A 15,586-nucleotide genomic window follows, 5' to 3' on the forward strand; every position below is an offset into this window, starting at 1 on the left:
TAATTTGGCAGGGATTTCTGAAGCGGCGTTCTGTCACTTCAGCCTTAACAAGGGATGTCACTCATAGCAAGTTTTAGTTTTCAACCACTTTTCCGAGTACTGTATTTCACTCCTGTACAACAGTTTTCTTGCAAAGTTAATTGCTCTTTTATTTTACAGTGACCTTGACTGTGTTTCGTATCTGAAGAAAAATGACATTTGGGTTTTCTAATTTAGAAGCACAAAAGAGTTTGAAAGAGACAGCATTAGTACCTGATTCGCATGCCAAAAAAAGGTGCTTGTGTTAAATTATGGGCTGCTGGAGCTGGGACCAAAGATAACATTATTAGACTTTTGCAATAAATATGATTAATGGGACAACAGGGCTATCATTTGGGCCACCTCTTGTGTATGTACCTTATTTATTTTCATGACTAGGATTTCATCATTTAAATCAAGTGTGTGCATGCATATGTTTTTTTTAACTTTTCTCATTTTCTCCTCATTTGGAGGTTTAAAATGTCTAGAAATGTTTGTGTTTTCTGAAGTCCGCCACAGCAGAATTTTTGGAAAAGGAGGAATCTCCCGTTGTGTATCATCTCTTCCTCTGATTAAGATCTATGAGATTTAGGAGAATACAAGTTATTCTTTGTAATGGAAAAAAACCTCTCATGAAATGTGAAAAGATGACATTTTTTTTAAGGCTGTAAAAAAGGTAGGATAAAACGAGTGCTCCGGCTCTTGCTGAGCTTGCTGGGAACAGCTGCCGTGCAGGATTCCTCCTGAAAACCCTGTCCAAACAAATCATCATTTAAATACAGAACTGTTGCTTTACCAAAGCCTCAGTCTTGCAAGATCTTTCATGTCTGTGCTTGAGATGGATGTATTGTAGTCTGGAAACCTACAATATATCCTTCTGTACTCTTTTAACTGTTTGGTACAAGGGAAATCAAAGCACAAGGCAACACTCAGCTTGTGCTCACTCGTGTTTCGTTTTTGTGAAGCCTGTAAAGAAATTTGGAGTCCAGCAATGATGCTTCCCCCTGCATTGCCTCTCCAAGTATGGACACATACTGTATCAACTTCCTGCTATTTTTGAGACTGAGATAAAGGAAAAAATATCCTTTCACAAAAGCAAGAGGCTTTTTAACATTTTAAAAGCACAGACATGGTAGATACTGGGTGGATGGTGCCATCAGCGTGATGGATTGGCACGATTCCCGTCCCTCCCATGGGGTCAGCAGAAGCGTGCATTATTCTGACACGCTGTTGTGGGGGGGGGAGAATCTTTCAGTGCCTTAAATCATCTTTTGTGAGCAAAGATGAGAAAGCATTACCCAAGTAGCTGAGGGAGACCTATCAGCTTCTTTTTTTCCCCCTTAAAACACTGCGGTGCACTTTGTTCCCCACTTCCTTGCCTTGGCTCCAGCCTGCAGGACAGAGCGCTGTGGCTTTCTTGTGTATGTCTAGTTTTGCAGCATCCTCCTTCATATTTGTGTTTCAAAAATCAGTGTGTCTATCAACTCTTCCCTGGGAAACAGCCAATTTCTTTGTTTTGGAAAACCAAAATAAAAGCTGAAAGTAGAATAAGCACATTTTTCGAATACCAGTATGACCTCGTATGCAAAAAGTTTTTGTTTATGCTTATGTCTCTGATCAAAATGTTAATCGCCATCTCAGCAGCTGAAAAATCAGTTAAAATGGAAAAAAGATATTTGGCCCACCTCAAAGATCAAATATTAATATTTTTTTTCCCTAACTGCCTGCAAAACCCTTAACTGCTAGCAAGATAAAATATTTTGAGAAGTGTCCTAATATCTAACAAATGACCAAAAGCATTTAGGGTACTTTTCATGTTGGGGAAAAAAACAAATACCTTTTAAGCTTGTGGATCACAAATGTTTTGTGCTTGTAACCCTACCTGGAGATGATCATCGAGTATGGCCTAAGTTCTAGCAACAGTATGAGATGAAACAAGGTGAGCATCCATCCTGCTTGCCACCCCTCTTCAGGCTGCCATGACCGCTGCCTTTGGGAGTCGGGTTTTCACAGGGAGCGGGGCCATAAGGCTGTTGCTCTCGGGTAATGTGCAACGTATTCCTCACGTTTGTAAACCTCATTGGGGTTTTACTGAAATTGCCTTGGTCTGGTCTAGATTGGTGCCCGGTGCCACGTCAGCAAAGCTGTGTTTGCTTACCAAATAGGTTTTTGCTGAGGTGGTACATTAGCTCTAAAACCCTAGATGTCAGTCCCTTTTTCAGCCCTTCTTGTGCAGAGAGTGAAATAAGAAGTGCAGCTTCCCCAGTGCATCATCCCATCTCTGTCATCCAAGGATGGATAAAACATGTTTTGAAGGCACAGGCTCCCTCCTAGAATGGCTGTTTAAAGTTGTCTCCCTGTTGCAAAGCTGACAGCCTTCCCCTCAGCAAAAATACGGTGCCTGTTCAGGAACTGTGTTTGTAAAACAAGTTTTAATCTCTGCACAGTGTGTTAAACTGATGTCAACCTGGCAAAGGGTCTGTCCCAAGAAGCACAGTGGATTGCGATCCATTCTGTAGCAAGTACTGCCTTGTAGGCTTTCGCTTTTTAATGCTGAATTTAAACAAGAAGCAGGAACAGCTTGGCTTTTTGATCCCCGTGCTGAAACACATCCTCATTTGAGGATCAAGGCAACTCTGGAAATTCCTACATCTTGAGCTGTTAAATGATGTAAAAACCTCCGAAATTAATATACGGGCAGTGCAACGGTGTTAGCTAAGTGCTGAAAGCAGCGTAACTGTATCAGTCTGTGCCAGAGCCCAGATAAATCCAGCCGCAGGAGTTTTCCCGGCGGGTGCGAGCAGGCTGGCGAGCAGAGCTTGCTGTGACCGTGCCGCTTGCCCTCCCAGGTCCAGCAGAGCTTGGGCGTTTGCACCAACGGGCCTTTACTCAGTTGAGACAGGTGCTCTGATTTACATCTTATACTTGAAGGGACTGTCTGTGGTGAAAACGTGTGGAGAAACACCAGGGTTGTGTCACATCTATTTCTACTCTCTGCTATCTCGGGTAAAGAGGCTGATGGATGTGATGGTTAATGGCAGTGGTGAATGCATACGGATGTTCCAGGGTGTCGCTAGAGGAGGGGGTAGGGGGAAGGGCCACAGAATCTAAAATATAGTACCATGTCTTCAAAAGAACGTGGTCCCCATGCTCGTTACTGTCACAAAAGCACGTTTAGAAGGGAAACCTGCTGGATATTTATTTCTCATTCCAGATACTAACCTAGTCCTGTACCAGTAATGTAGAAAAAGGCTCAGATAGCTCTCCGTAGATAGTATCTATGTATTTGGGATTAGACATTTTTTTCTTTCTTTCTTTCTTTTTTTTTTTTTTAAAGAGTGTAATATTTTTATTAAACATCTTTATATTTCCTCATAGTAACTGAGTTGGTGTTTGCGTCTGGCTGATCTGTGGCCAGTTTAAGTGTCATCACATAAAGAATTTATCTGGCAACCACATTTAACTCTTGAGTGTATGAATATAGAAGAATGTAGGAATTTCCTGAAAAATGGTGCATGATAAAATTAAGGAAGAACAAGCGGAAGTTCATTTCTGGCAGTTCAAGGTATAGCAATACTTGTGCATATGTGTCTTGGTTTGTATTATCGAAGACATAGAAATATTTTTCCTTATATAGTAACCCTGTCAAATTATCAGCTTGGGAAATGAGACGTGCATTGAATTTTGACACCAGTGACAGCTGAAGGAGGGGATCAGTATGATTTTGGTACCAGGTGACATGGCTGTACCATAGTTTAGCAGCTGGCTTAGTGATCTCCAGGGTAAGAATTTCTTCCACTTCATTGCCAGCATCCTCTTCCGAGGAAATCAGAGCGGACTTTTGCAAATAGCTTTGTCCTTTCTCCAATAGACTGTGCTCTTAATAATCAAAATGAGTTGCAGGCATTCCATTAATTGTCCAGATAATTAGCTTTAGGCAATCTGGCATTTCATCTTTGTCTCTGACTTAATCTCAGCTAGTTTTTGTTCAGTTGCTGGCATGTGTAATTTCTCATCTGTTTTGACATTTCTCTGTCGCATTAGCATTTGTCATATTTCAATTCCTCTAGACTCAAACAAGCTTTAATCAGTCATACTGGTTTGCAACTTACTTATGCTACATAAAACGCATAAAGCTGTAACTTTTGGGGTCTGCCGATTGGATAAATGTGTGTTTTCTATTCCTAACACACGCCGTCTTAGCTGGCTTGCCTTGTGTTACTCATAGCACCTCCACGTAGGTTGTTTAAAACTTTCTGTAAGAACTCTCCTTCCCTGGGCAGGTATGTGGTATTTTAAACGTAACTTTGTTTTCATTAATCCCTAGAACGATGCCAGATGGTGAAATGCAAGGATACGTGATAGGGCTGCGCCCATGTGCACACACACACGCGTTTTATCTCTGTATGCATGAACGCACAGGGCAATTCAGTGCAATGGAAGGTTTTATTAGATAATAAAAGCTGCATTTTAAGTTACACAGGTCACTTCAAGTGAGGGCTGAAAAAAGGATTTGTTTAGCTCTGTGTTGTATATGGCTCTATAGAAAAGCTGTTTAGAAAGCTCCTCTGTTACTGATTGGGAGCACTTGTCTTACCTTTCCCCAGAAGCTGGATGCCTTACGCTGCTGACTCCAGATGGAAAAGGGGAAGCCGTTATTCTGTGTTCATTTGGAAAACTGTGAACCTCCTGGTTAGTTATATCGGTCTCAAAGTGCTAGTCTGAAGCACTGCATGGGCATCAGGGGCTAGCCCTTAAATCTGTCACTAGTTCCCTGGGTATCGCATACTTTGCATCTGAAACCAGTAGCGAGGCAAAAAGATTTGGCAGTAAGAAAGAGGAAGACATCTTTTTGCTAACTGGATTTTTTTCTTTTAGTTAGGTTTGAAACTGCTGAGAAATTTAGAATATTAGAGCAAGATCTGGTGGAGAGTTGTTGGGTGTGCAGAGGAAAAGCAGAAGTGTGTTCCTTATTTTAAAACCGGGGAGAAGGTATATACCATGCGTGCATTCGTGTCTGTGCTACACAGCAGAAAGAACAAAATGCTCTTTAAATAGTTCATTTGCTCAGTCGTTCTGCACTTTACGGAATCTCCTATCCTTGGTTTGCTTTCAAAGAGGATACACTGTGGTTTCTTCCTCTAAGGCCAGAAGAAGTTTCCCCTGGTCTTTATTTTTTTAAGGACAGGAGCAGTCAGGCAGAGAAAACTGTCAGCATACAAGTGTTCTGAAGAGGTCCGTGGCCTTGCCCAGTGGTGCAGTGGTGCAGCAGCCACCGTCCTTCGGGCAGAGGACTTGTCTGACTAAAACATGCCCGTCGGGGTGGAAGCACCAGCAGCCTTGCATCTGGCATCCTGGTGCCAGAGAGTCCCCTTCTGCACTTGATCATATCACCTTGTGCTGAAGCTGCCACGGACTTTGCAGATTAATTTATCGATGAAATCCTTGTGATTGTCAAGGGTGCTACCTAACACTCAAAAAAAAAAACAAACCTCAAACAAGTTTGCGCCTTTCCAGGGAGCCCCTGGGCTGACTGCCTGGTACACCCTTGGAAGTGCTGGACCTAACGAGGACCAAGTGACAAGCATCGCAGCATCACTCAGGTCCTCAAAGATCATGGGGCATTTTTCTTAGTGATACCTCTGAATCGTGTGTCCATTTCTGTGCGGAAAACCTGCCTTGTGCTGCTCATCTTCGAGAGAGAAGTCCAAGGGGCTTCAGAGCTGCCCTTTCAGCTGTGAAACGTGAGGCTGTGGCTGAGCAGTTCACCTTCAGAGACATCTGCTTCTCAGGAGGGATGTTGTGCAATTTTGGAGAGAATAATATACCGGGCGCTAATTTTGCATGTGAAGTACAGATAGATAAATTCCTCATTTTGCGCACACAGGTAATCCTGCTTAAGTACATTGCAGAGTTGGTACCCATAAAATCCATTACTTCATTGATATCTAGTTGCTATATAAGTCCCCTAAGCAGAGTTTAAGTGCAGTTGTGCCTTTTTAAAAGATCATAGGCCCCTTTGGGTTGAGAGGAACAGACTGTCACAGCTTTTTTGCTTGCTTCTTTCTTTCTCTCTTTTTTTCTCTGCTGAACATGATATGGTCTCTCTAGCCCAGGATGCTGCGTAATGGCTGGATTTTTCATATTTAGGGTTCAGTTTCTGAATCACTGCGGTAGATTAGGTACTTCAAGCTTCGAGTAGAGTTAAATTGGATTCATACTGTAATCTGTTCCTCTTTATGTATGATTTCCTCTTCAAATACACTGATGTTTTATGGCAAGAGACATTATTTTACATAGTCTTTTAGAGCTTAGTACAAACTGATGAAAGTTCCAGGCTTAAAGATTTTACCATAACTCAGCTGGTCTCTTTCATAATCACACAAACCTCTTACCCACTGGCTTACATGGGACTTCAGTTGAGAGGTTTTAAAAACACCATTGTTTTTCAAGGTCAAGTTTACTCTTCTTTTGGTAGAGAGATTTACCACCTGTTGTGCAATAGGTAGGTTTCCCTATTTAAGAGATTTTTCAAAGTCAGAAGGGACTATTAAATTATTTACTCAGTGTGACACAAGCTATAAAGTGTGACTTAAACTAGGTCTTTTCTGCAGAAAATCCCCCAAGTGGAAACTGTTTCAGCTCCCTTGGCTGAAAAAACGTGTCCTTTTTGGTCTGCTCCAGAGCAGCTTGGGCTCTCCTTGCATTGAAGGGAGACGAAGGAGTTGCTTGTATACTCCTTTGGTAAATATGTACTTTTTGTTTTTAATAAGAATGACTCTAAGTCACGTGAATCCTTGTACTTGTGGATGACTCTTTCTCAGCCTCCTCACACATTTTGCAGCCGTGGGAGGAAGTATTTGAACACAAATATCATTTGGGATTTTGGAGACTGCTCGTGTGAGTAGAGTTATTATTCATTTGCATTACTATTTGCCGGTGTAAGCTCATGCATTATGCTTTGCCTTCTTTTTCCCTCTGTGTATCCACTACCACCCTCCACTGCAATGAGCTTACAGGGAGGAGCACAAGCACACGGGATTTGAGTTCAGGTTCCAGCTTCAGACAGGCTGTTATGCCCCTGCCTTTCCACATCTGGGCCAAGAGCTTTTCTCTGATTTATTGCAGGTGTTTCTGGAGTAAGTGGTGGGCTACTGCATCTCTGCCACATGTGCTGGCTGTAGATAGGCATTTGTACAAGATTACCTGAGAAATGGGTTAGGGAAACTTTAAAGCTGACAGAGCTAATCAGCATCCTGCATGCCCGGTCTATCGGGCACATCAGATTCACGGAAAGGACAGAAATACCGCATGCGGGAAATAAGGGTCAGGAGTGACGGGCAGGGAAGGGGAAGAGATACGTTTGAGAACCATCCAGCAAGAAAACAGAAAGAGTCAGAAATGCATTTGCTCTTGCTGCCTGTCAAAAATCAGAAGCTGATGCATGCATCTAAGAGGAGCCATTTTTTTGTTTAATACCTCAAATTTTAGATTGTTGTTTATTCTGCAGTGGCTGGGCAAACCATAGTGCAGTGGAGTCCTGGGCTGCGATTCTTTGGTTATTGTCCTTGTGGCACTCTCCTAAATTATAGTAATAAATGTCATAAATTAGAGTAATAAAATATAATACTACATTTTTTTCTGGGTGTGACAACAACAATTTGCCTTTAATCAAGAAGTTATATCCTCCTGAAATTTCATTTATAGACTGTTTCCTAAAATTAGGAGCTTAGACTATTTCCTGTCAGTCTTAGTCTGCACTATTTCTCCTAAATTATTTAAGGGTATTAAAAATGCATAGCACATACACTGTACCAAGTTTAATGAAAGAAAAGATTGGTCCTGACTTTACATGGAGTTACACATTAGCCATTATTTATTGTTGCACTTTATTTCATTTGGGAAACAGAATTAACTCAGATGAATACCTTCTGATGGACATCACTCAGCAATACCCCCTACATTATTTAACATATTTTGTATATTTATCCATTATGTTTTCAAAGAGGACTCATTTTCCATTCAAATTGAAATGGGCAAAGTTACCTCTTTAAATTACAAGAATTTACCATTATAAAATTTAGTGGTTTTTTTTTTTTTTAATCTCTTTCTGTCTCCAGTCGGCCTGGAGGGAGTCAAAATTTTAAGACAAATCCCTTCTCCTTTCTCTCTGGCAGTCTCCTCTGCAAGATATTTATGTTTTAAGGATCTGGCCTTAAAACTGTAGAAGAATGTCATTAGGAAGCTACAACCTTGTTAAAATACTGTGAAGTTGAATACAAGTCTCATGTAAATACTTGGATATTGTATTGGATTTCTCTGATACCTGCTTAGAGTGGACAGTTGGTAAACAGTAAAGCAGTTCCACTGGTAACTGGACATGTATTAGCCCAGCTTGATACCTAAATATGTTATTGGAAGAGCATATGTATCAGCTATAGAAAGATGTAATACTTCTTTCCTGATGCCATCCATGCAGAAGGAGGCAAAAGTTGGCAATGCTGGGGGTGCTGACAGAAGAACTTGAGTCATGGCTGAGCTCTGGGGCTGTGCATCTTGGTGGCAGGAGGAGTATTTGCATACACAGATGAGCACCATTTGATTCGACTTGTGTTTCCTCTCACATATCGGCAAGGGTCATGGGCTAGTTGTGGTCTTCCAAATACAGCACTTCTTCAAGAAAAAATAGGTCATTTAAACAACTGTTCACAACAAGGCTGTAGTTTTGTTACTTAGGAGAAAGGAACTATGTCTCAGAATCACAGAATGGTCGGGGTTGGAAGGGACCTCTGGAGATCATCTAGTCCAACCCACCTGCTAAAGCAAGTTCACCCAGAGCAGATCACAGAGGAATGTGTCCAAGTGGGTTTTGAATGTCTCCAGAGAAGGAGACTCCACAACCTCTCTGGGCAGCCTGTTCCAGTGCTCTGGCACCCTCAAAGTAAAGAAGTTTCTCTTCATGTTTAGATGGAAGCTCCCATGTTTCAGGCTGTGCCCTTCATCGTATCATTGGGCACCACTGAAAAGAGTCTGGTCCCTTCCTCTTGATTCCCACCCATGAGATATTTATAAGCATACATAAGATCCCCTCTCAGCCTTCTCCAGGCTGAACAGACCCAGCTCTCAGTTGCTACTCATAAGAACGATGCTCCAGGCCCCTAATCATCTTTGTAGCCCGCTACTGGACTCTCTCCAATAGTTCCTTGTGCTTTGTAAACTGGGGAGCCCAGAACTAGACACAGAACTCCACATGTGGCCTCACAAGGGCAGAGGGGAAGGAGAACCTGTATGAGGTTGTAGCATTTAGATCTCTCTTTAGGGCTTGCGAGGTGCTTTTTGTCAAGGGGTGTCTTACGTGAAGCTTTTCTTAAAACCTGTGGCCATGAGTGGGACAGCCCCCTTTCCCAGCCAGCACACGACCCAGGGCCCAGTCAGTCTGCACCCCTCTCATTCAGCATCTTCTAGTGGTTGCTTGATGTGAGAGCTGATCTCCTTGTTTGCCAAGGGATGCGTCTCCTGCCTCTCTGCCACAGTATCACCTCCTCAGGCAGCTGAAGCCTTGGCTTTAGAAATGGTCTGTCTTGTGGCAGGACATCCCCAGCCAACACTGACTGTCTCCAACAAGAAAATCTCGGCCAAAACAAGGAGTGACCTTGTCCGTTGTGCCGGGTGCAGTAATTATGCACATTTGCATGAATGTCACCAATATGTGCCATTGCTTCTAGAGGAGCTGGTCCTCACTTAACAGTACCACAGTGCTAAGCCATTAATTATAGGAGTCAGAGGAGAGGTACAGCTGCAGATCTGCCCCGTCAGGATTTATCAGGCTCCGGTTTGTAATCAATGGTTTATTTATTAAACTATCACAAATTGTGCATGCGCTCTAGCCACAGTTCTGCTTGGATATTTCATCTGAATCAATGGAAGCAATCATCTGCTTTACATCACATATCGAACCTGTGCGGGTTCTCAAGTGATAAACGACTTTATTGTCTGGGTGGAATTGACTGGAGCTGATGCCTGAAGCTGGGGGGGTGGGAGTAAAAACACTGAATTTGTCCGTAACTGGTGCTTTTGTGCCACCTTTTTTTTTTCCTCTCCATCTTGCTCTAGCTTCTGCAAAGCAAATCAGAGTCTTTGTCTCTGCATGGCTGAATCTCATGCAATGAGGGGACAAGCTCATGAACCAGGGTGAGAGGGAATGTGCTGGAAAGCAAAAGTGAAGGAGGTGCATTAGAAGTCAAGGGGGTCACCAGAAGCAGTGGTTGCAGTGCTGGTCTTGGCTCTGACCTCACCAGAGCAAATAACATGCACAAATGGTCCCAGTAGGCTTTGGGGATAACATGGGGCCCTTTGGCTTTTAGGAACTGCTGCCAAAAAAAAAAAGCAAAGCAAATAAAAACATACTTGAAGCAAAGCAGCCCCTGAACCCCTGGAAATACCTTCTCAGCCCTTCTCAGTAATGTCACCCAGGCAGGGACTTGGCACTAAGGTCGATAGATCATAAAATTTCAAAGCACAATAGCAGTATCCTTTATATTAAAAAAAAAAAAAAAAAAATCCACGCTGTTTCTCTGCATGTTTTTGGCAGTTGATTTGTTCTGGGAGATGGCAAGGCCTTGGCTTGGGTTTGTTTCTGCACACAGGGCTCTGTTTTTAACAGGGACAGCATGTACCCTTATGTCCCTCTGAAACACAGGGCTTTGGAGCTCACAAGTTCTGTGTTCTTGTGGCTTTCATTCTTCTCTCACTTCTGGCTGGAGGTCTGACAAAGAAAGAGACGACTCACCTGAAGACGTTTTGGGTTGGAAGCTCACTCAGAGGTCATCATACTTGCACCATGTAGTCATTTATGTTATTGCAACAGCAGAGGCTCTTCCTTGCCCATTAATAGGATACAATGAATAACTTGGGTTGCGTGGCCCAAGAATGGAAAGAAGCCCCATTTAGGGTGCTTCTCACGAGGCCTGTTGAAGTCTGTAGAGGGTGTCCTGTTTTCTGCAGTGACCCATGAATGCTGTAAGAGAGAAAAATGACTTAGTGTGAATTCCTTGCCTTTGCATGAGGATAATTTCAGCCCAGACCTGTGTTATTGACAGCTAATTCACCCTCACGTAGGCTGCTTTACAGGAGCTATATGATTTGCATATTGGTGAGGTCATTATTGACATAATGAAGCTTTATTGGATAAAAGGGCTTGCTGCCAGAACTGTTCCAAAGAATATATAGGTTTTTATAAGACTCCAAAACTAGCCATTATTATTTCACACCCATGCTAGTTCAGGCATCCTGTTGCTCCCTTATGACCAATGTGTACAGGAACATAGAGGACTGCCAGGGAGACGTGTCCCCCTGTAAGACCTTGGTATCCAACAGTGTTATACAACAAACAAACAAAAACAAAGGCTTGGGGCAGTGTATTATTAAATTACTGTGTTAAATAAATGTTTACAGACAGTATTTACTAAATTATGTCCATGGTACTTTGTACTCGGCCCACTGTCCTGAACATAGAAAGGGGTGGGGAGGTCCTTTTGTTTTCTCCTGGGAATAATGTGATCTCTTGTCTTTTCTAAATAGTTAATCTGAGTAGGCCTCTGTATAGGCTGCAGTTGGTGATGTTGGGCAGCATAAAACCAAGGCACTGAATAACTCAAGTGATTCCTCACCATGCACTCACTTTCAGAACTCATATGCAAAACTTTATAAACTAGCAAATGTAGCTGCAAAAGAGCAAATCTGACACAGCTCCACCTCTGCCAGGAGTGCCTTGCTATTACACATGGCATTACTGGCCCTTGCTGTGGGCTGTACAAAGCTGCTCCCCAACTTCCATGGCTTCTGTGTGCTGCTGCTGCCACTCGCAGCCGGCACCATGCAGGACCTGGGGGCGGATTCTTGGCTCTGCTACTGCTGCTGTTTGATGTTGAGCAATGAGCAAGTCACCTAAAGTCAGCACGGCTGTTTTTCCCCCCCTCTCAGGGCTGATGTGGTGATGCATAGCTATAAACTTACCATGTGGAGTGGAAACTTTCCTGAGTAGAAGCAAGGGAGAGAATTGATTTCCCAGCAGACCTCACAGTTGATGCTGCATGATGGGGTAGCACCAGGGAGGGGGAGATAGATAGATAGATAGATAGATAGATAGATAGATAGATAGATACATACATACATACATACATACATACATACAAAGCCATCTGGCAGCCACAGGCCGCTCCCTGCCTTTCTCTAACAGCTTCCTCGGAAGAGCTGCCTGGACTATATGAACTTGACCTGCAGGGTGGGAGATGAGGGCAGTTACCTAAACCACAAAGAGGGATAAATATTCATTTGTCATCTTGGGCAGCTGTTACAAAAACCCACTCCCAAAGGGCAGCTCTCAATAGGTACAAAGCAGCATTTTCAAGGATTTGCACAGATAAAGAAAAAACAAACAAAAAAACCAAACCTGAGTGTTCAAATCAAGACATCCATGCAGTAAGCGTCAGCATAGAAACAGAAAAGCACGAATATACCTAGTCCTAAAGACCTACTCCTGCCCAATAGTGGGTGGTCTGTTCTGGTGGGAGCACCAGTGCAATGTGTGGGTAAAGAGTTCAGTTCCCTGATGGCACCAGGTTTTTGGGATGTATCCTGAGAGCTGCAGCCTAAGCACACATTTGGTCCTGCCTGGACTGTCCCCTGGGAGCAGGTGAGGACCACATCAGTGATTTGATCAATGTCGGTGGTACCCCAGCAATTGACATCCACCAAGGAATCTTTTCCACAGAGACCTTAGTTATCATGGTGCTTACTGCCATTATACTTTCAAGGATGTTTGTACCTGAAATTCAGCTCAGAACAAGACACTCTATCTGATTTACAAAAGGGAAAGCTGCTATTTTCCACCCTGTACATGCACCCCAGTCATTTTTTGTGCTGTGCTATAGTGAGAATTTATGTACAGGATCAAGCTAACACAGTGATACCTTTCCCTTGTGTATTTACTCTTACTGTTTTCTCCTCCACTACTGCTAGTAATAAAAACTTAGTGAACATAAGAAATGTGTAAAGTTGCAGATGTTGTATCTTCTTTCCATCAACTCATTTTCTGTATGAGGTCAAATCACATTAGGTTTTTACCATTGAGGTTTCAGACAGAGCCATGTGAATATGTTCAATGGAAAATTAAACTGTGTGCTTATATTAATGCACTAAAACCTTCAGTGATTTTTTTTTTTTTTTTACTTACTTTAGAGAAGTTAATTGTCTGACCATAAAAGTGCATGGTAAAAGATCATGAATGGGAAATGATTACTCTTTTATACATTTTGTCGGACAGCAAGTTAAAAAAAGAGGAGAGATTCTTGTTTCAGAGGTACTGTCTTGTTCCTCACTTGGGTATTAAATGCATTCAAATTTACACTAGCCAGTTCTTTGGTGTGCAATTTGTGTGCATGTTGATAGGGTTTCAAAAAGTGGCTTTTGTTTCTTTTTTAACCCTCCAGGGACTTTTTATATGCAAGCCAAGTGCTTCTGCACGCATGATAGAGCAATTTCTTTGCTCTGGAAAGTGTTGCTAGATAGAAATACGATAGCAGAGCAAACATTGACTTCCTCAGAATTGTTACTTGTTCAAATAAGGATACCATAACAAAATCTTACACGAGGTCAAAAGTGCTCACCTCTGTACTGAAGAGAGGTCTCTCTCAATAATTTTTCATAGTTTCCATACAGAAGCCAGAGTTTATTGAAGGCTGCTGCACAGTATAGAGAATGAATTTATGTACACTCCTAATCTTGAAAAATCACTTAATTTAATCCTTAGGTTTATTACTAAATATTTTTCTAATTATTTAAGGCTTGTGCCCTAGACAGAATAGATTGACAGATTTTATTTTGGTCAAAGGACTTGTACTGATTTACCCACTTGGGAATTCTGAAGCTTGATGGGAGACAGTTTTGAGTTTCTTTTGAAATTTTAGCACTTCATCTCATTGGAATTGTATAATGCAGTGCCAATGGAGCCTGGAGTGTGAAGGCATTTAAAAAAATATATTTTATTTTTTAAATTCCCCTGTAAGAGGAAGAGTGGATTGCTCACACTGTATACTAAAATCTATCATGAAAACTTGAACTCCATCTAAGCATGGACACATAAATGCAGAGCCCATTTCTAGAGTGGATTCACAGCACATACCTATTTTAAGGAGATTAATGATCTATGAATAATACATACACAAGATAGGTAGCAGCAGCATGGGTTTGGAAACGGAGAAAACTTCAGTGGAAGGTGGAGGCTGTGTCCATGCTGAAAATGGACTCATTGGGGCAGATCTTCTGACAGTGCAAACCAACATGAGGTCTTTTGGCTTTAGAAAAGGAACACTGATAGAAAACAGTGGAACATCTAGTTCAATCTGTATAGCATACAGACCTATTACCAGTGCATATAAGTAAGAATTTCATACTAGCATTTTAAACTATTACTCCCTTCTTAAACCATATGCTAATTTTCTTAAAGAGAAGTCTGATTGCTCTCTTTCTATGCAGCTCCAAGTCAAAAGCTTAATTTATTCCTCCAGTTGGATAATTAAATCATACAATGTTCATCTCTTGTGACTCTTCCTGTCCCAGAAATCTTAAATTCTTCTTCTCTAGCTGTCTTCCACAGAGCACAGCTCCTGACAAAGCCTTCACCTTTAATTTACTTGTGCCAGTAAGACAGCAGTTTGTCTTAGTTCAGAAGTGTGGCTTTATTTTCCTTTCCTTGAGTTTCACTGCATATTTCTTTTCCTAGAAAAGAAACCCGATCTCTCCCACACATACCTTCTTCAGGCATTACAAAACAGGATTTTTTTTTCTTCCCTGTGACCTGATTTTGCAAACCTGCAAGTATTCCTATTTAAATCTTGCCTGGCTTGCATGCGTATGGTTTGGGGAATGGATTAACTTGAAAATCAAAAAATGGCATTTGAGTTCCTGTGTAGCGCAGAGTGGGCATTACCGCGTGTAAGCAGTTAGAGCTGCAAGGGTGAAGTCGCTGCACAGAACCAGATGGTGATACCCTGCTGCAGGGAGGTCCTGGGAGCCACTGGTGCAGAGCACCCCACAGGAGCAGGCTACGGGAATGTAGACTTGCATTGGAAAATAAATTGAAGGTCTAGAAGGGTTCATGCTTGGTGAGGCATTTCTATTAGAATTCCTTCCTTTGGAAGGTTCAACCTCCTTGCTTCATTTCTTTTCTTCAAAATAAGAAGTTTTTGAAAGCACAGCTGTGGATCAAGTAGACCGGGGTGTGAGCAGCCCTGCTGAAGTCGGGAGGACATGCCAAAAATGAAGACCTCCTACTCAGCCTTGCTCAGAGATTTTGCAGGATTGCACCCGGTAAGAGGGATCTCTGAAGGGCCTTCCTGTGGTTTGCTTGTGGTGTTATGAGAGATGGTACAAATCCAGGACATACAGTTAATTTGCAAAGTGGCAATTCTGGTGTTGAAACGTTTGTTCTGATATTATTTCTTGGGTCTAGCAGTGCCTGTACCTGCAGTTGCGTTAGCTCTGCTTGGCCATTATGCTCTTGATGGAA

Source organism: Streptopelia decaocto, assembly GCF_964273445.1.
Source record: "Streptopelia decaocto genome assembly, chromosome: 2".
In the NCBI taxonomy this organism is placed as follows: Eukaryota; Metazoa; Chordata; class Aves; order Columbiformes; family Columbidae; genus Streptopelia; species Streptopelia decaocto.